This window comes from Schistocerca serialis, chromosome 2 (assembly GCF_023864345.2).
Source record: "Schistocerca serialis cubense isolate TAMUIC-IGC-003099 chromosome 2, iqSchSeri2.2, whole genome shotgun sequence".
Taxonomy (NCBI): Eukaryota; Metazoa; Arthropoda; class Insecta; order Orthoptera; family Acrididae; genus Schistocerca; species Schistocerca serialis.
Window position 1 is genome coordinate 373,128,473 of NC_064639.1, and position 21,184 is coordinate 373,149,656.

Below are 21,184 nucleotides of genomic sequence, written 5' to 3' on the forward strand. Positions count from 1 at the left end.
GCAAAATCAGTGGTACCACCCATCTGCAGCAACCAAATCATTTACATTTTGAATCCGCTCTATCACTTGTTGACCAAATTCATCACCACGTCGTTTAGCCTGTTCTAATACTGTCGATTGCACTTCCAACTTCATTACTTTGTAAACAAAATTTTGTTTGGCATATGGCAATCTTAACTGCTTGGTTAAAAAGTCATCAGAATTCCCTTTTGCACATAAGAAGCATTTCTCTTTGAAATTGAACTGATCTTTTTCCTGCGACCGACGTAGCACGCCTGTTGGTTCCTGAGGATGTCGAAGGCCAGCTACTATCATTCTCTCATTAATGTACTTCTTGTAGCATGCTTCATGCACCATCACTTCACTGAGCGTTTTCAAAAAACCGGTGTGAGCAGACTCCCTGCGTTTAGCACTACAATCGATAAGTGTGCTCAGTCCTTTCTTTTTCACATTGCGTCCACCACTCACCACAGTTTTTTCGCAAATGAAACACAAATTCATGTCAGACATACTCATTTTCAGCACCACAACATGTACTGAATGGAAGCGACTCCAAACTGTAGGACCCTTATTGTTGTGTGCTAATAGCTGTCAGCGCGCTGTGAACAATCACCAGAGATAATCGCCTTCCGCCCGCCAAAGAATAAATACGCTTTTGTCCGCTAAAGAACAATTCCTACATACTTTTTCTTATAACTGATCATTAACGTCAATCAACTGTAGAAAATTTACGCCTGCATGCAATAGTATTACATATTGTAACACAAATAAACTTCACGCAATCCGACGTGAATGTGTTAGTAGTAACTGTATATGATGCTGTTTGGCCTGGCCCTGCAGCAGAGTGAGATGGTAAATTCCAATGAATAACATGATGAGTAATATGTCTATACTACACAAATAGAAACTGAAATAACAGTGTTCAAAAATTAGGTAATTTGCCACTTTGCTCGAAATTTGAAAAATTGGTATTTTTTGACGCACCGTAGCGCCTTAGACACTGGGAGTACAAAAAAATGGTAAGAATCAAATCTGCAGAGAATTTTGTGCTCCTAAAAAAAGAAAATCGACGTCAAAGTGATAGGAGCAAATGAAACTGAGATATTTTGAAAAAACTGAAAAAAGTCCGAAATTTTCCAAGTTTTTTGACTGCAGAAAGTTTTCCCAAAAGAAATTTTGTAGGCAAAACCTGGTTTTCTGACCTTTCCAACAACATGAACGAGTTAAAAAAATAAAATCTTCTACCCTACCTTTTGCAAAGGTACAGGCTTTTTTTCTGACAGTTTCACTGGACTACATGCCGTTGTTCACAATCGGCTTGAACGACAAAATTTCATAAGAATTTGTTGTATCTATGAAACATCTTTGTATTTGCCTTGTGAACCTACCATACTTTATACCAAAAACCAGAGAAATGCGAGCAGTATTAGCGTTCTGAAGTTTCCGTACAAACATACTTATGTACATAGGTAGTTGATTCATCCTGGGAAGCGAGAATCTCAACTAGTTTTGCCTGTTATAGATATCGATACTGGCAACAAATCGGCACTGAGAATTCCTAGACATTGGAGAATATTTTTAATTTTAAGTTTAAATTTTTTAAGTAGTTTCGCATTCGCTATTGTAATTTTTCATCTATTTTATTAATTTTGGACTTATATTAACATGCTACGCTAATTCTCAATATCAGATGCATCGACTTTGTCTGCTCTCGTCCGCGTTCCGACTACTGGTAGGATTTGACGTGAGTCTCCAGAGAACATGAGAGTATACCTGGCCATAACGCTACTGTTTTTACGCAGATGTGTAATTGTTGTATGGAATGCTTCAACAGATATTTTATTGGATATCGAAACCTCGCCCAAAACAAAGGAAGTGCAATCCTGCATCAGTTACCGGTATTACTTTGTTTTAAAATATTGCAGATGCTTTTCGTATGTTAGGCATAGACCCTCAGGGAATGTTTGTGTTTAGAATGAGCAGTTCTTGAAGGACTTGCGGTGCCATTGCTGGCATGGAGCGGTAGTCAGAGGGTGTTATACATGTCACCGCTAGATGGTAAAGGCATCGTTTTGACAATGGCGGAGGACTTCTTCATCTAGCTCAGTCAATTAGCACCAAGAATTTGTAAATTATATACACAAACCTTCCTTGTGAGTCACTGTATGTATTACTAAAACCAGATCAATATCCCTACAGTAGTTCCTGATATTGTAGACGAATTACAGATGCAATGAAGATTTGTAATGGCGAAAAATATTTTTATGTGTTACAATTAGAAATTAACAATTTTCGAATTTTTTCCATTATTTATACTGTGAAACCTTGCTTCTTGTAAAATTTCATGTTTCTAGGTCAGTGGGAAGTCCCCTATAGGTGTTGATGGGTGAGTCTGCAAGTATCAAAAAAGGCAGTATCTTTCCATTGCATTGTCTTAGAAGCTTAAAATTTGTACACCGCCTTGCGAGTTGGGACCTTCGACGTAAGTATATGACATAAATTTCAACTTCATATCTCCACCCCCCCTTAAAAAGAAGGGTCTTCACAGTCGGACAGGCAGACATGTGGACAAACGATAATCTGTTCCCATACAGGTTCCGTTTTTACCGACTTAGGAGCAGAATCCTAAAAATGGGTGTCTTTCCAACTGAAACATGGATAAGCCAAAATATACTCCGCGTTTTCCGTTGCTCAGATGACGCTTTTCTTGAGGAAAAAGGCTCCCAATATTAGAACTACGTGTCACTTGGGAATCAATCACAACCAAAATATTGTCTTATAAATATTCGCACATACATGTGTTGTCACATGAAGCTAACAACCACCGGGATAAAACACCCCGCATTTCCTGTTTCTTAGAAGACTTTTTTTCACGAAAAAGAAAATCTATATTCAACTCCATAAAATCATCTATTGATGAATCGTTCTGCATTGAGAATAAGATCGTTATCTGTGCTTGCCACCAATTATTTGGGAGTGCGTTTTTATACTGTACTTCAGTAATAGACAGGTTCGGCATTATTTTCCACTCAAGCAACATGTAATTTTCTTCACTCCCCAGCCCCATCTCCACCATCCCTCATAAACATCGGTTGCTTTCCTTGAGTTCATGGTAAGAATTTTCAAATTAAATCTAAATCTTGTGATGTTGCATATGGGTTTTATTTCTTCAAAGATAAGTACAATACAGATATTCCTCTGTAAGAGAAATAAATTTCTTAATCTTAGTCCAGGGGTGAATATTAAAATAAGAAACAAGTCAGTTCTACTCAAAGTAATTTGTGGGATCTTTAAACGATTTTGATGAAAGACGAAAGGAATTGTCCTATAGCATTGTTCTAAACTCAATAAAATTAGTAGAAACAATGAAAATATAAATTCCTGTCTTTTTTTCAGTTTAGTAACGGAGGAATTTAATTTTATCATTTACCAATTATTTCGTTTCCCATTGGAACATATGGGACAGAAACACAAAAAATGCTATTTAATTTTATATTGACGTGTTAAATATAGGAAACGCATTAACTATGTAATATGTACATTGCATGTGAAAAAACTCATCAGTACATAGTTAAATTTTTGCAACACTTGCTATGAAAGTAGCTGAAACTTGGTAAACATGGTCAAAGTTTACATGTATGCAACTAAAAATTAAGACACGATTTTGTGTGTGATATGAAATTGAAATATTCTGTTAACAGCAGTATATAATTCCTACAATTAATCAGTATAAGTGCTGATAGTTTTTCCTTTCGACAGAGTTGGCAGTCCACACAATCGCTTTTGAAAAAGTGTTGACTCGAGACATGTCTTTATCAACCTGGATTCTGAAGAACCACACATCTAACGTACTGTATTTTTTATTGAGGTGTGCCCTGAGTGAATTTTGAGCTCAATTACATGGGAACTTTGCATGTCAAATGCGTTTATATTAACTAGAGCAGTACATGAAATGAAGTAGAGTTGTGGCTCTGACCGCACATTCCAATTACCTGGTACACGACTTGTATTTGAACGCATGTTTATTACTTTTCCTATCTATTAACTTCACAGTCATGGAGCTTTTTTTGAAGGACATCGTATTCGCCGTTGACTGAAGAAATCTTTCAGTTTACAATTGCATTTTCGGAGTTGGACGATTTTCAAGTGATAGTACAAAATATTTTGTCTCAGCACATGTCAGCCTTTAAAATCCTCCGACATATATACAGGGTGTTTCAAAAATGACCGGTATATTTGAAATGGCAATAAAAACTAAACGAGCAGCGATAGAAATACACCGTTTGTTGCAATATGCTTGGGACAACAGTACATTTTCAGGCGGACAAACTTTCGAAATTACAGTAGTTACAATTTTCAACAACAGATGGCGCTGCAAGTGATGTGAAAGATATAGAAGACAACGCAGTCTGTGGGTGCGCCATTCTGTACGTCGTCTTTCTGCTGTAAGCGTGTGCTGTTCACAACGTGCAAGTGTGCTGTAGACAACATGGTTTATTCCTTAGAACAGAGGATTTTTCTGGTGTTGGAATTCCACCGCCTAGAACACAGTGTTGTTGCAACAAGACGAAGTTTTCAACGGAGGTTTAATGTAACCAAAGGACCGAAAAGCGATACAATAAAGGATCTGTTTGAAAAATTGCAACGGACTGGGAACGTGACGGATGAACGTGCTGGAAAGGTAGGGCGACCGCGTACGGCAACCACAGAGGGCAACGCGCAGCTAGTGCAGCAGGTGATCCAACAGCGGCCTTGGGTTTCCGTTCGCCGTGTTGCAACTGCGGTGCAAATGACGCCAACGTCCACGTATCGTCTCATGCGCCAGAGTTTACACCTCTATCCATACAAAATTCAAACGCGGCAACCCCTCAGCGCCGCTACCACTGCTGCACGAGAGACATTCGCTAACGATATAGTGCACAGGATTGATGACGGCGATATGCATGTGGGCAGCATTTGGTTTACTGACGAAGCTTATTTTTACCTGGACGGCTTCGTCAATAAACAGAACTGGCGCATATGGGGAACCGAAAAGCCCCAAATTGCAGTCCCATCGTCCCTGCATCCTCAAAAAGTACTGGTCTGGGCCGCCATTTCTTCCAAAGGAATCATTGGCCCATTTTTCAGATCCGAAACGATTACTGCATCACACTATCTGGACATTCTCCGTGAATTTGTGGCGGTACAAACTGCCTTAGACGACACTGCGAACACCTCGTGGTTTATGCAAGATGGTGCCCGGCCACATCGCACGGCCGACGTCTTTAATTTCCTGAATGAATATTTCGATGATCGTGTGATTGCTTTGGGCTATCCGAAACATACAGGAGGCGGCGTGGATTGGCCTCCCTATTCGCCAGACATGAACCCCTGTGACTTCTTTCTGTGGGGAGACGTGAAAGACCAGGTGTACCGCCAGAATCCAGAAACAATTGAACAGCTGAAGCAGTGCATCTCATCTGCATGTGAAGCCATTCCGCCAGACGCGTTGTCAAAGGTTTCGGGTAATTTCATTCAGAGACTACGCCATATTATTGCTACGCATGGTGGATATGTGGAAAATATCGTACTATAGAGTTTCCCAGACCGCAGCGCCATCTGTTGTTGAAAATTGTAACTACTGTAATTTCGAAAGTTTGTCTGCCTGAAAATGTACTGTTATCCCAAGCATATTGCAACAAACGGCGTATTTCTATCGCTGCTCGTTTAGTTTTTATTGCCGTTTCAAATATACCGGTCATTTTTGAAACACCCTGTACATGTCATTATCAAAAATAAGCCTTCTACAGCGAAAATGGTTTGAAAGCCGAAACTGCAACTGTGGAATAAATAATTTGTACAGTCAATGGCGAATATGACTTTCCTTAAAGAAAACTTTTATTATCGTTACTTTCACCCCCGTTAGTTTTCATACTAGTTACGATACAAACTTTAGTGCTTCGGTGTCTCTGGCGCCCCTCTCAGCTTGGCATCCCAAGCGGCCACTTGTGTCATTTGGCCTTAATCAGTCCCGAGTAACAGTGGCGGCAGCAACTATAATACCAGCTGGCCTGGCGACTTTTCGGTTACATTCTCTAAACTGTATTGACGGTGTGACACGGTGAAAAATTTTGGAAGACCAAGAGAACTACTACTTTTATATTTTCCTGAGAATCCAGCCACGAAATAATGTGTAAATTCCACGTTTTCGGTAAAAGAAATTTAAGATATTCTTGAGTGGGTCGACAAGACATCTCCAGAGTCTTGGTTCGATAAGACTAACTTATAAATAAATATTTTTTGTAGATAAATTCGACAAGACAGATAGTGAGCAGGCTACGCGCATTAAACTGAATTAGGTTAAGCTCAGAGAGGGAGCACAAGACGATTTGGCTGTTGCCGCCATGACATCATATTGCCCGTACGTTGCAGCTTCTAGGGTCCTGAGACAACACGAGAGCTACCTACTGGAAAGAAATCAATTGTCAGGCGTCAGAACGTTACTTTCCTTTTTCCATCAGTCTTCTGGCTTGTTTGAAGCGGACCGCTACCCGTTCCTCAAGCGTACCGACCTCCTCATCTCAGAGTAGCGCTTTCTCTTACACCCTCACTCTGTCTTCCGCAACAGTTTTTAACCGCTGTAGCTTCCTTTAGTTCTATGGAAGCTGTTTGCTGACGTCCTACCATCCCATCCCTTCTTCCTGTCAATGCTCTCCAAATACTTAATTCTTCGCCGTTTTCGTGGGGGGCTTCTTCATTCCTCCTCACCCTTTCAGTTCTGCTCATTTATAACGTGCTTCGATGGTACCACTTCTCAAACGCTTCGAATTTTTCATCTTCCAGTGTTCCCACGGTTCATCATTCTCTGCCATACATTGATGTAATCGAAACGTACATGATCAAAAGCTTCTTCCTCAAATTACGGCCTCTTTTTTGTGTTAGTAGACTTCTTTTCCTCCCAATGCCTATTTGCCTTTGCCAGTATCCTTTTCACGTCCTTCTTACTTCGGCTACGTTATTTTCCTTCCAAACTAGCGGACTTCATCTACTTCGTGGCCACCAATTTCGATGTTACGTTCATCGCTATTTTTGTTTCTGCTATTCCGCACTACCTCGTCCTTCCTTATTTTATTCTCAGTCCATATTCTGTATTCGCCAGACTTTTCACAAATCATGTAATTCTATTTCACTTTTACTAAATTTCGCATTCTCATCAGCGAAACCTGCGATTGGAATCTTTTCACCTTGAATTTTAATCCCCCTATTGAACCTTTCTTTCATTTCTGGCATTAAGTCTTCAATGTACAGTTTAAACATTAGAGATGACAGACTGCAACCCTGTATTACACCCTTTGTAATCTGAGCAATTCATTCTTGGTCTTCCATATTTATTATTCCCTCTTGATTCTAGCACATGTTACCCTCCTTTGGTCACAGTTTAGTTCTATTTTTCTGAGACTTGCTTCCATAATCAAGCGCAACGTCGGAATTGCCTCTCCGTGCCTTCACCTTTACAAAAGTCAAACTGATAGTCATTTAGGAGCTCCTCGATTTTCTTTTCTGTTTTTCTATATATTATTCTTGACAGCATCTTCGATGCATGAGACATTTAACTGACTGTGCGTTAGTTGCCCCACTTATATGCCCTTGGGGAGTTTGTGTAGTTGATATTTTCCAGAAGGTCTAATAGTACGTCTCCAGTCCAATACATTATAAACACACACTTAATTTCAAAGTTTTGAACACACCTGCACTTCAGCAGCGGTTACAGAAAAAAGGGTAAATAAGGCAACCAACCAGTAGCAATAAATGATGGTTTTCAGTTAACCTTAACCTTGGTTTCAACCGATTTAAACCCTTCTTCTTCAGAAGAACAGTATACAAATTTCACATTAGCAAACAATCAGTTAGTAAAGCGATGTAACAAACATCTCCACATGAAATGTGTCGGCAACGACCTGTATATCCATTTGTAAAAGTGAAAATGTAAATGCCGTGTGGCTGGGTCCTGCCGTCGTGGAGACCGTTCGCCTGGTGCAAGTCTTTCGAGTTGACGCCACTTCGGCGACTTGCGTGTCGATGGCGATGAAATGATGGTGATTAGGACAACACCTAGTCCCTGAGCGGAAAAAATCTCCGATCCAGACGGGAATCGAACCCGGGCCGTTAGGTATGAGGTTCCGTCCCGCTGACCACTCAGCTACATTTGTAAAATTTAAGGCCCCTAAAATAAAGGGCTTATCACATCAGTGAATTCAACCACACAAAATGCCAGACGATGTTAAGAGCTACATGCTGACTGGGCAGGCCGACAGGTTTCAGAACCTATTTCTAACCACGCTGCAATGCAACTGGAATCTCTTGCGATTACTGAACAGTGCATTCACTATGACCATCTGAATATTATTGTACAACTCAGACTTCCTCCTCTCTCATTCCTACTAACAAGCCCATATTCTCCCATAATTCTTTTTTCTGTTCTTACCCCTACGACTGATTCCAGTCTTCTACAGTTATATTATCACCTTCTTTTACCTACTGGTCTGAACGTTCAATATTCTCTTACACATTGCCTCCGAAACTCCTGTGTGTCACATCGGCATGTGTACGAAACTATTGTTATCGGTGTTGGTTTGCTGTTGATTCACAAAAATGTTCCCGGTAACTCACGACGAATATTATGCCAGTTATACCATTTTCTGCTTCTGTTGATATTATCCTATATTCGTCTGACCAGAAATAATGACCTTCTTTCCATTTCACTTCACTGACCCAGCCGCCGTTGCCTTGAGTCTTTGCATTTCCCCTTTCAGATTTTCTACTTTCCCTATAACGTCCAAATTTACGGCATTTCGCGCGTCGGCTCGTAGAATGTGACCCTTCCGTTGCTTATCCAAACTTTTTGTCATGGTTACTTTCCCATTAGCAGTCCCCTCCCAGAGATTCGAAAGAGGGACTAATCCAGAATATTTTGGGGATAAAGACGTCATCATGATACTTTTCCAATTACAGGACACATGTTCTATGGATGCACATTATGTGTCTTTAATGCTGTTGTTTCCATTGCCTTCTGAATACCATTGAATATTGCTGATTCATCCGTCTCGTTGAGGCAGCATCCCAACCGAGGCCAAGAGAGCCACCTGAACCTCTGTCCGCTCCTCCGCCTTCTTTTACAAGGCCGCTGGCAGAATAAGGGTGATTTCTTTTGCCGGAGGACTTCGACCGCCGTCCCCGATGATTTTTATTTCTATTCAGAATATGAACTGTGCCTGGCTTCGAAGCTGGAACCCTCAACGTTTCGATTACTAATCAATGAGGCTATCGTTGAACCACTGGTCTTGCTAAAGGTTGTTGCTGATATGTCCCTTCTCGATCTATCGATCGTCAGCTTTGCTGAGACTCTTTGGACAGTCTGTTGTTGCGAGAGGGAGCGCGTGCTTCTTAAGCCGTGCACAAGCTCGGATTGGGAGGATTGTTGGTGTGTAGCGGCCGGCTTGGATGACAGCCGTGATCTACCCTGCGACAGCGCAGCACCAACCAGAGGTACCTGCCGAGGAGGGGCAGTGCTAAAGGGTGGAGCATCTTCACGTGCACACCAAAGCGGTGACAATTACAACAGATCTGTTGTCAGCTCCGTATTGTTAATTGCAAATCGAGAAATTACTTTTTAGTGCTCTTCTATGTTCCTGTGTATCTGATATTAACGTTTCTGCTTGTATGTCCTGTATATATTTATTTTCCGTCCTGGCATGTCGGTTGGTTAATACCAGATGTGCTGTGTTTGTATTAGATGCCTTTAGTTTTCTGTATAATGAGTTGTCTGTCTTGTAGGTTATTCTGAGCCCTTTTTGTTTGAGTATGTTGCGTATTCTACGGGCTGATTTGTTGTTATAAGTTAAGTGTACCACTTGCTAATTGTTATAGATGTTGCTTGTTCGTGTGTGCTTGTATGTTTGTCCTGTGTGTTTGTGTTCTGTGTGTCTGTGTTTGTAAGTTAGTGATGGACTGTTTCTTTTTGTATGCTAGGCGCCCTCTATATTTTGGTTTTGATTTTGTGATTCAGTTCCTCTGTGATTTTTGCATCACAGCCGTTTTCTATAGCTATTTCTTTGATTGTCTGTACGTCATTTTGTAATTTTCTCCACTGGGTTGAGTTTTGTTCAGTCTTTGCAGCATGTATTGGAAACAAGGTAGTTTGTACGCTATCTGGTGATTAGAGGATTCATGTGTGGCCGTGCTGGTGGTGATAACATTCCCTGAATATGGAAAATTGGTGTTGGTTGTTGCGACTGTATATTGTGTGGTCAAGGAAACTAAACATTTTGTCATTTTTCCGGACTGAATTTTATTTTGGGGTGAACGGTGTTGATATCATTGTGGAGTTTCTGGTTGCAGCACGACGTTTATCTAGAAGGCATCTGATGTCATCTACATAGCAATCCCAATGCACTATATCTTTGTTGTTCAGCTCTTAGTATTTATCCACATGTTTTGTTTTCAATTTGATTGAAGAAGATGTTGGCTGAAAATGAAATGTCGTGTGGCTGTGGCCTCACGTCGGTTAGGCCGGTCGCCTGGTGAAGTCTTTTTGGTTGACGCCACTTCGGCGACTTGCGTGTCGATGAGGATGAAGACAACACAACACCCACTCCCTGATCGGATAAAATCTCCGACTCAGCCGGGAATCGAACCCGGGCCCCTCGCATAGCGTTCTGCCGCTCCGACAACTCAGCTATGGAGGCGGAAAAGATGTTAGCTAGGATCCAGTGACTGGTGACGCCGTCGGAAGCCCATCTTGTTGTGTGTAAAACTGGTTATCAAATGAAAACCAGTTTTGCTCCAAGGTTATCTTTAGAATGCTTGCTATTTCTTTTATGTGAGGTTGAAGAATAACTTTCAGTCGTTTTCCTAATTTTTTATGATGTTGTTGGTTTCACTGGTGGGGACACTACTGACATAAAACTAACTAACCACGAAATAAATTTGCTAGTGAAAGGACCTAGTATATACTGCATGGAGTGAACAAAACTCCACTCAGCGAATTACGGTAAGTCACACAAATAGCTATAGAGAATGTATGTGATACAAAAATTATAGGGGCACTGAATCAGTAAATTAAAACAAAAATAAAGGTGCTACCCAGCACACTAGAACAAACGGCCCATCACCAACTTACAAACACAGACACACAGAACACAAACACATAACCACAAATGAACAAGACACAACCATAACAGCAAGCAAATGATACACTATCTCTTACAACAACAAATCAGCCCCTAGAATACGCAACATACTCAAGCGAAAAGGGCTCAGAATAACCTACAAGACAGACAACTCAGTATAGAGAAAACTAAAGGCAACTAATACAAATACAACACATCTGGTATTAGCCAACCGACATGCCAGGACGGCAAATAAAAATATACAGGACAGACAAGCAGAAACATTAATATTCGATACACAGGAACATAGAAGAGCACTAAAAAGTAACAGCTGTCATTCTACATTTGATGAACGCCTTATGGACATGAAATACAGCCAGAGAAACATCAACACTCACTTCAACATTCCCAAATGCACCAACAGTCCACTCTGAAAACTAATAATTGAAGAAAACTATAAAATACAAAAATCCGTAGTTGAAGGAAAACATATAATAAACGAATACACAGTTATCTGCAACAGAACTCTGTTTTCTGCCCTTAAAGAACTCTTAGACAAAATCAACCCATGAACACTCCAACTCCGAGACCTTCCTCCCTCTACACACACGAACACACACACACACACACACACACACACACACACACAAACACACAAAAACTAACTAAATAAATAAATTAAAAAAAAAGCACGCGCACAAATCTTCAGCTTCTTACACACACACACACACACACACACACACACACACACACATACACATAAATAAACAAACCACTTTCTTTATAGCATTTGTGGTTCTCGAGTACAATGTATTGAGAAAACATATCCTGTCTCGTCTGTTTACAGAAATTGGGGCATGTTATCTTATTTGATAGTGTGGGAGGTAAAGTAATCTTCATACCACACTACAAGTTGTGCAGAATTAGATTTCTGAAATAGTGTATTTAGGGGAGCAATGGAATCCTCTGCGCATATCTGTGCAAGCGCAATATATGAATTCTTGAGTAGTGCATCCTGGTCTGATCGAGATGCGAAAATGAAAGGGAGAAATGAAGGAAAAGTGGATTGCTGGTTAGACTATATGACAGTGATGGGGAGAGAAGCGGCATACTTTACACAATTTGTGCCACCACAAATTAATTTCATTTGAGTACGCAAGCTTTATATTGACCATTTCAAACACCCATGGATCCAAAAAACGCACGTACATACCACGTTCTTACCATTATGCTCCTACATTTGGATTGCGATATTGTAATATTAGTAATATTTGCCTCGCAAACATTAATATACCCTCAATAGTAAACGCCAGATGGCCTAAAGTTATCAAACAATTGCAAAGTATAAGAAATGAACTATCGTATAGCAGCGACAGAATCTATTATTCTTTGTCGTTCTTGCGCGGTGCCTATAAATCTCTATGTACATGTATCGATTAATGACATAAAAAAGAATTCTGTTGTTTCAAGACAAATGAGGCATTGGGCGCCTCACCTTTTACTGTTTGTATTCCATGAAAGGCGGACGCGGACTTGCTACGTTCCGCATCGGTATTTTATATTTTATGTGAAAATATTCAGTAAATATGCTAATTGTTATTTTTACAATCAGAAAACATGTAGGTTCTTGTAATTGATTACGAACAAACAGCATCAAGAGAACATTTTGACTGTTATGTATCAAGATGACCACAATGGTCATCTATTGTAATTTAATATGAAAAGGTACATAGTATAAAAAAACGTGTGTCAAAGATAAGTGTGCTTATTTTAGTAAATTAACCTTGATGATTTCCATCTCCTCATTTACTTGAATGTTAATTATTTTGTGTTAGTTCATCACCATAAATTACGATCACGCTGATGGGCCGAACGCAGCATGAGGCAGAAGGAACATTATCGTTTTCCTATTATTTCTGAATCAACTTTTTTTTAATTGTGTAGTGTTGCATTTCTTTTAGAGTCTATATATCTTAGGTCCCTTAGTGTTGTTCCGGGTATGACTACATCGCGACTATAAAAATGCATCCCTGACGCATCCCTGATTCTGTTGCCAAGTGGCCCCCAAAGTATTCACTTTTTCGACAGTTTTCAAAAAATATAAAATAACAATTCTTCTTCTTTTCGCCCCCCAAGAGCAACGCTATAATATGCACATATACAGATGGCAGTAGTGTCAGGTACACAAAGTATAAAACGCCAGTGCATTGGCGGAGCTGTCATGTGATTCATTTGAAAAGGTTTACGGTGTGGTTATGGCGTCACATATAATGCACTAACGGGGAAAAAATCGCAAAACCGAAAAATAATTAACGCAGAGTAATGAATTTTCGGGCATACATTAGTCTAAGTAGTATATTTAAGTGGTTAACGTTGCAAGATCACAGGTTAACGTAAATTCGAGATAAGGGATTGCAAATGTGGAATGCTGGTGCTTTAATAACCAATGTAACCACTAGAACGTTGAATGTAAGCACGCAGGCGTGCTTGCAACTTGTTGTACAGGAGCCGGATGTCAGTTCAGGATAGAGTTCCATGCGTATTGCACTTGGTCGGTCAATGCAGGGATGGTTAATGCTGTTTGTGGATGATGCTGGCATTGTCGTCTGATAATGTCCCACATGTGCTCGATTGCAGATAAATCTTGCGGTCGACCAGGCCGGCGAAGGCAAGGTGTCGACGCTCTGTAGAGCATGGGTTACAACAGTGTGTAGGAGACCATTATCCTGTCGGAAAACAACCCATGGAATAATGTTCATGAATGGCACCACAACAGATCGAATCACCGGATTGATGTACAATTTTGCAGTCAAAGTGCGGGGGATAATCACGAGAGTGCTACTGCTGTCATACGAAATCGCAGCCCACACCTTAACTCCAGATGTTGGTCCATTGTGTCTAACACACAGACAGATTTGTTACAGGCCCTTAACTGGCCTCCCTGTAACCAACACGCGGCCATCACTGACACTGAGACAAAACCAGCTTCCATCAGAAAATACAATAGACCTAGTCCTGCCCTCCAATGAGCTCTCGCTTGACACCACTGAATTTGAAACTGGTGGGTTCACGCTACAGAGCGTCTGGTTCTGTGCTGTCCTTGAAGTAACCGCTTTCTAACAGCTCGTTGTGTCACTGTTGTGCCAGCTGCTGCTCAGATTGCTGATGCAGTATGATTAGCCAGATCCATACGCCGAACACGATGGTTTCCCTATCGGTGGTGCTACGAAGCTGTTCGGAGCCCGAACTTCTTGCGAGCGTACATTCTCGTTCCACCACTGAAAGCAATCATGTACAGTGGTTAAATTCCTGCAAAGTCTTTCTATAATATCGTAAAATGAATATCCAGCTTCTAGTAGCCCTTTTACGCAAACTCGTTCAAACTCAGTGAGGTGTTGATAAAGGCGTCTTTGTCGCCTTCAAAGCATTTTTGACCAACATCAACTCACCACGTCCAGTCTCAAAGGTAACCAACGTTCACGACCGTCACAGCATACATTTAAAGTAAACGTCATTTTATACATCTACGTGCAAATCGATACTCTGGGAACCACTGTGAGGTGCACGGCCGAGGATACGTCCCATTGTACCAGTTAGTAGGGTTTCTTCCCGTTCCGCTCACGTATGGAGCGTGGGAAGAATGATTGCTTGAGTGCCTCTGTGCGTGGAGTAATAATTCTAATCTCATCCTCACGATACCTATGTGAGCGATACGTAGGGAGTTGCAGTATTTTCTTAGAGTAATCGTTTAAAGCCGATTCTTGAAACTTTGTTAATAGACATTTTCGGTATAGTTCACGTCTATCTTCAAGAGTCTTCCAATTCAGTTCCTTCAGTATCTCTGTGACACTTTCCAACGGATTAAACAAACCTATGACCATTCGTGCTGCCCTTCTTTGTATACGTTCAGTATCCCCTGTTAGTCCTATCTGGTACGGGTCCCACACACTTGAGCAACATTCTAGAACCGATCGCACGAGTGATTTGTAAGCAATCTCCTTTGTACACTGATTCCACTTCCAATAAATCGAAGTTTACAACCTGCTTTGCATACGATTGAACCTATGTGGTCATTCCATTTCATATCCCTCCAAAGTGTTACACTCAGATATTTGTACGAGTTGGTCGATTCCAACAGTGACTCACTGATTCAAAAAAATGATTCTGAGCACTATGGGACTTAACTTCTGAGGTCATAAGTCCCGTAGAACTTAGAACTACTTAAACCTAACTAACCTAAGGACATCACACACATCCATGCCCGAGGAAGGATTCGAACCTGCGACCGTAGCGGTTGCGCGGTTCCAGACTGTAGCGCCTAGAACCGCTCGGCCACTCCGGCCGGCTGACTCACTGATATTATAGTCATAGGATACTACGTTTTTTTCGTTTATTGAGGTGTAAAATTTTACATTTCTAAACATCTAGACTAACTTGCCACTTTCTGCATCACGTTTAAATCTTATCGAGATCCGACAGAATATTTATGCGGCGTCTTTCAGATGGTACTTCATTATAGATGACTGCATCATCTGCAAAAAGCACTAATATACTATTAATATTGTCTGTATAGTCTTTAATATATAATATGGACAGGAAGTGTCCCAACACACTTCCCTGTCCTCCCTACCAAAAAGTCCTCAAACCACTCACGAATTTCACTTGATACCCCATATGCTCGTACTTTTGATAGTGGAGCACTAGCTTTCAGTATGTCATGTGAGAAAAACGCGAGTTGGGTTTCACATGACAGATGTTTTCGAAATCCATGCTGATTAACATTGGTAAGATCATTCTCTTCAAGCTACTTCATTATGATTCAGCTCTAGAATATGTTCTAAGATTCTACAACAAAATGTCAAGGATACTGGACGGTAGTTTTGTGGATCACTTCTACTAACCTTCTTGTAGACGGATGTGACCTCTGCTTCTTCCAAGAACTGTCCGGGGATTTTTGTTTGAGAGATCTACTATAGATTATAGTTAGAAGAGGGGCTAACTCAGCCACAGATTCAGTATAGAATCGGACAGGGATTCCATCAGGGCCCGTGGCTTTGTTCAATTTTAACGATTTTAGCTGTTTCTCAGCACCACCGACACTAATAATACTTACTTCATTTATCTTTTCAGTGATATTAGGATTAAATTGGGGCCATTCTCCTAGGTTTTCCTTTGTACATGAACATTTGCAAACGGAGTTAAATATTTCAGCTTCTGCTTCGCTACCCTCAATTTCAGTTCCTGTCTCATTCGCTAGGTAGGGACACTAACTTTCCAGCCACTAACAGCCCTTACATACGACCAGAATTTCTTTGGATTCTGTGAAAAATCAGTCAATAATATTCTGCTACGGTAGTCATTGAAGCCTTCACGCATTGCTCTCTTGGCAGCCAAACGCGTTTCGGTCAGTATCTCTCTATCTATAGCCTTATGCTTTGTTTTACACCTGTTATGCAGTAACCTCTGTTTCTATAGAAGTTTCTTTACGGTGACTGTATACCATGGAGGTTCCCTACCATTATGAACTGTTCTACTGGGTACATATCTACCCAGTGCATGTCAACTATTCTTTTTAACTTGAGTCAGAGTTCCCCTACATGTTCCTGCCCTGTGCTGAAAGTTTCAAGGTCCTCATTGAGATATGACACCACTGTATTTATTTATTTATTTTTTACTTACTGAACATATACAACTTTCTGCCTGTTTTAGTTGTCCTTTGTTCTTCGGTAATCATTGCTGCCACAACCGTTTCATGGTCACTGACACCAGTTTCGATGTGAATTTCCTCAAAGAGGTCGTGTCTATTTTTTGCCATTAGATCCAACATATTTCCATCACAAGGGATTCCTACCTGTCTGTTCTAGGTGGTTTTCAGAAAAGGCATTTAGTAAAGTTTCACAGGGTGCCTTATCGCGCCCACCACTAACAAAACTGTATTTTTCTCAATTAATTGTTGCATGAATAAAGTCTTCACCGATGATTACACTATGATTGGGGAACTTATGTACAAGGAACTAAGGTTTCTCTGAGGTTTTCGTTTACATCAGGAGACGGGACTGGTGGGCCTATAATCATTTTATGTCCATCCCTGATACTGAGTCCTGGCCAAACAATATCTCACACACAGCTTCAATTCCTATCTCGGTGAATTTGAATGTCTTGTCTACTGTGACAAATACACCACCTCCATTTCCCATTTACCTATCTTTTCGATTTACACTTAAAATTTCCCCCAAAATCACACTGCTATCAATTTCAGGTTTAAACCAGATTTCTGTACCTAGTATTGTGTGAGCTTCACTGCTTTTCATGAGTGCTTTAAACTCTGACACTTGTTGCAAATTCTTCGGCAGTTTACCATTAGGATTTTAATGCGCTCACCTATGGGAGGCATTTCTTTCGATCTTACGCTAATACTTCTGAGTTTCCTAGAGCTATGTTATTTGGATTGGATGGAGAGTCGCCTAATCTAAAAAAAAAAAAATTCATCCTCATAGTGGCGTTACTATTGCCACTCTTACGGGACTGGTGTGAAATTTCAATGGACATCGTCTTTCTGATGTAGAAGTACGCCTATCACGTATCGTTTATGTTGTACGGCTCCTTCTTGGTACTGAGACTTTTTTCCATCAGCGTATGTTCCTCATTATCAATATATATTCATCAATATACATTCATTTCCTTAAATGCTTGTCTGTTACTCGTTTGTAGCTTCCTCCCTGTTCCTTTTTAATATCGGTTATTCTGGCGGTGGGAATATCTGTACTAAGAAAAGCACACCGATGTCTCCACAGTCAGTGGACAGAAGATTTGATAGTAAGAAATCTTTTAAATGCTTACAGGGACTTTGTAACAGTCATAACAACTGATTCACTTACTATAACCTTCATCTGTGTCAATATGCTTATCTCTTCAAATACAAGCGTTACAAGTAGTGCGCAATTCTGATAAATTTTACTAACCACAACTGTATTTCAACCTTCCAACAAGTACAGATATAACATGCAAGTTCTCTGCTGTTTGATTTTAAGTTTCTGTATTACTGAAGCACACAACATACTTGAAGATCCCTGTCAATTCCTTTTTTCTTCAAAAATCGTCCGTTACGTACCCGTGAATAATTTGTAATGTCACAGGAGAGAAAGCAGGGCCACAAACTTCAGTTGTACGTTGTGTTAAGCATAACAGAAATCTTGTTTTCCTGTGTTGTTCTCCTATCGATCATAAACATGTACATTTTAAAACAACTGTTTTATATGTTTTCTGTTGGTTAAGATGAAAGCACTTTATAGTAAAATCAGAACAAGACTGCTCACATCGAGCTCCACCGCCCCTCGTAGTTGCGAATGTTTACCTTTAAAATTATTGTCATATCGACGTGATTACGTTTCTTTATCGTAGTAATGTTTCATAACATATACGTTACCTAAGTTGATTAATAACATTGCTGTAAGATCATACGATATTGGGGAGGCATCTTTTACGAGTGGCATTGGGCGCTCAATACGTAATGCAGCACTTTTTTTTCTAAAAGCAGGTTGGTTTTATTCAGGATTCCAATAAACCTTTTCATTTTCCAGTTTTTTTGCTACAAAACACTTTTTTTACAATATAATCTCCGTCCAATGGCACGACGGTTCAATCCCGTGCCCGGCCGTCCTGATTTGGGTTTTCCGTGATTTCCCTAAATCGGTCCAGGTAAATGCCGGGATGGTTCCTTTGAAAGGGCACGGGCGACTTCCTTCCCTGTCCTTCCCCAATCCGATCGGTGACCTCGCTGTCTGGTCTCCTCCCCCAAACAACCCAACCCAACCAACCCTCCAATGGCACGGGCTTACGCATACCTTACTGGAAGGGCTTGTAGCCCTCATGGGACCACTCTATTGGTCGCCGTCGGAGACAACGTCTTGCTACATAACACCCTCTCCATCATCCAGGTACTGCTTCCAGAGAGGTGCGTCCTTCATTGGGCGAATCAGAATGAATTCGGAACGCGCGAGATCCAGGTTGTAGGGTAGATGAGGAAGAACAGTTCAATGAAGTTTTTGTGAGCTTCACCCGGGTGTGCAGAATTTTATGAGGTGGTGCGTTTTCACGTTGAAAGAGAAGTTCGTTTGCATTTCTTTAGCGACGAACAAGCCGAAGTCATTTCTTCAAAATTCCTGAGAGTAGCACGATACATGACGTCTTCATTTTATTTATCTCGCAGTAACGTGACTAAATCCACGGTAGATTCAGTACTAACTAGCTGGTAATTTTTTCTCTTTTTCGACGTTACCAAACAAAGTTCTTGAGATAAATGTTTTTCGCATAACTATGCTTTTGATGACCTTCTGTTTTCGCACAAATATGCTTTTGACGGCTTGGTGTTAGCGGTAAATTGTAAGCAAGTGGTTACGGACCCTCAGTAATCCATATTAACAAGGACATATATGCGAAGTATGTATACGTAACGAAAAGCTGCTGTAATGTTAAGACGTATTAAAGTCCTAGAATCTGTTATAACTGCTTTACTTTTATCTTCCAGTCACATATTTTCTGTAAAGGGAAAGATTTCGGTTTCGGCGTCTTAACCGAGACCGACTACAGCTTGTTTCTAAAATCCCACGTGCAATTTACAGTTAAAAGATGTTGTGAACGTATCCCAGCATTAATAACACTTACTTTATCCATTCGTCTGCCCCGAGACACCCACACACGCAGAACAACAACTTTTTTCCTTACCACAGTGATACATTACACTCTGAGTTCTATGGGTAATGTTGTTCGAAAGAGTAACGGCCCCAATTACGTCTGCTCGTACTTTTTAACCTATAGTTCAACATTCACTAGAAAAGAAACTGTAAAAACACAACCAAGGAACCGATACCATTTGGAAACTGCAGCTAGCTACACTCTCCGGTCTGCGACCGAATTGCACCAGTGACTTCACACAGGTAGCCCTGCTGACCAAGTTTCGCACGCGCAGAAGGAATAATCCGCCCTATATATGACTGGCTCACAGTCAATAGGATCGTTAATAATCGCAACACTGTGAGACATCTGGAATGCGATCAATTTAATATGGAAAGGAAAACTGAACAGCTACTTCAGGGGGTAGCTGTAGTTTCGGTTGAAGGAGTAGCGGACTATGACATACTGCTACATGGTCCTCAAACAATGCTGTTCAGTGACTCTTTGACAGTAACAGACCAACTGCCACAGCGACATGGAATTCTGTTTCGCTTAATTGCTGGTATATCATACAGTTGTCCAACTTCAGCCAATGAAAATTATGACACTGGGGCAGAAACATTGCCTGCCTTTTTTACTACAAAACACTGTTTTTCAACACAATCTCCGGTCAATGCGACAGCCTCACGCCACCTTATTGGGAGGGCCTGTGTGCCCACATGGTACGGTACAATTCTACTGGTCGACGTCGGAACCAACATCTTACTGCATCAGTAACCTCTCCATCATTCACGCACTGCTTCCCAGAGAGCGCATCCATTATTAGGCGAAACGATGGAAGTCGAAAGGTGCGAGACCCGGGCTGTAGAGTAGATGAGGAATAACAGCCCAAATAAAGTTTTGTGAGCTCATGTTGGGTGTACAGGCTTGTTGAGGCCTGGTGCTGTCATTTAGAAGTTCGTTTGCATCTTTGTGGCGGCGATTACGGTGAAGTCGTTCCTTCAATTTCCTAAGGCTGTGCGCAAACCGACGGCACGCCTGACATCGGATAGGTATGTGCAACTTTTATTCGATGATGACAGAGCCTAGCCTCACGACTCACAGTGATTTTTCTCACTGCCAGGTCTCCGTAGACATTCTGCAAGCACCTATGAATATCTGCGGTGCTCTGGTTTTCTTCCAAAAGAAACTCAATGATACCGTATCTCTCTGCTCGGAACGCACCTCCGTTACAGACGCCATTCTGAAGCCTATGTTTAGGGCGGCCACCTATCGAAGCTTCATGAAACTGTAGGTGCTGAAGCGGGAATATTCCTCGGTGTTACACAAAAAATTCCAGTTTTTTTTTCAACCGAAATCGGCTG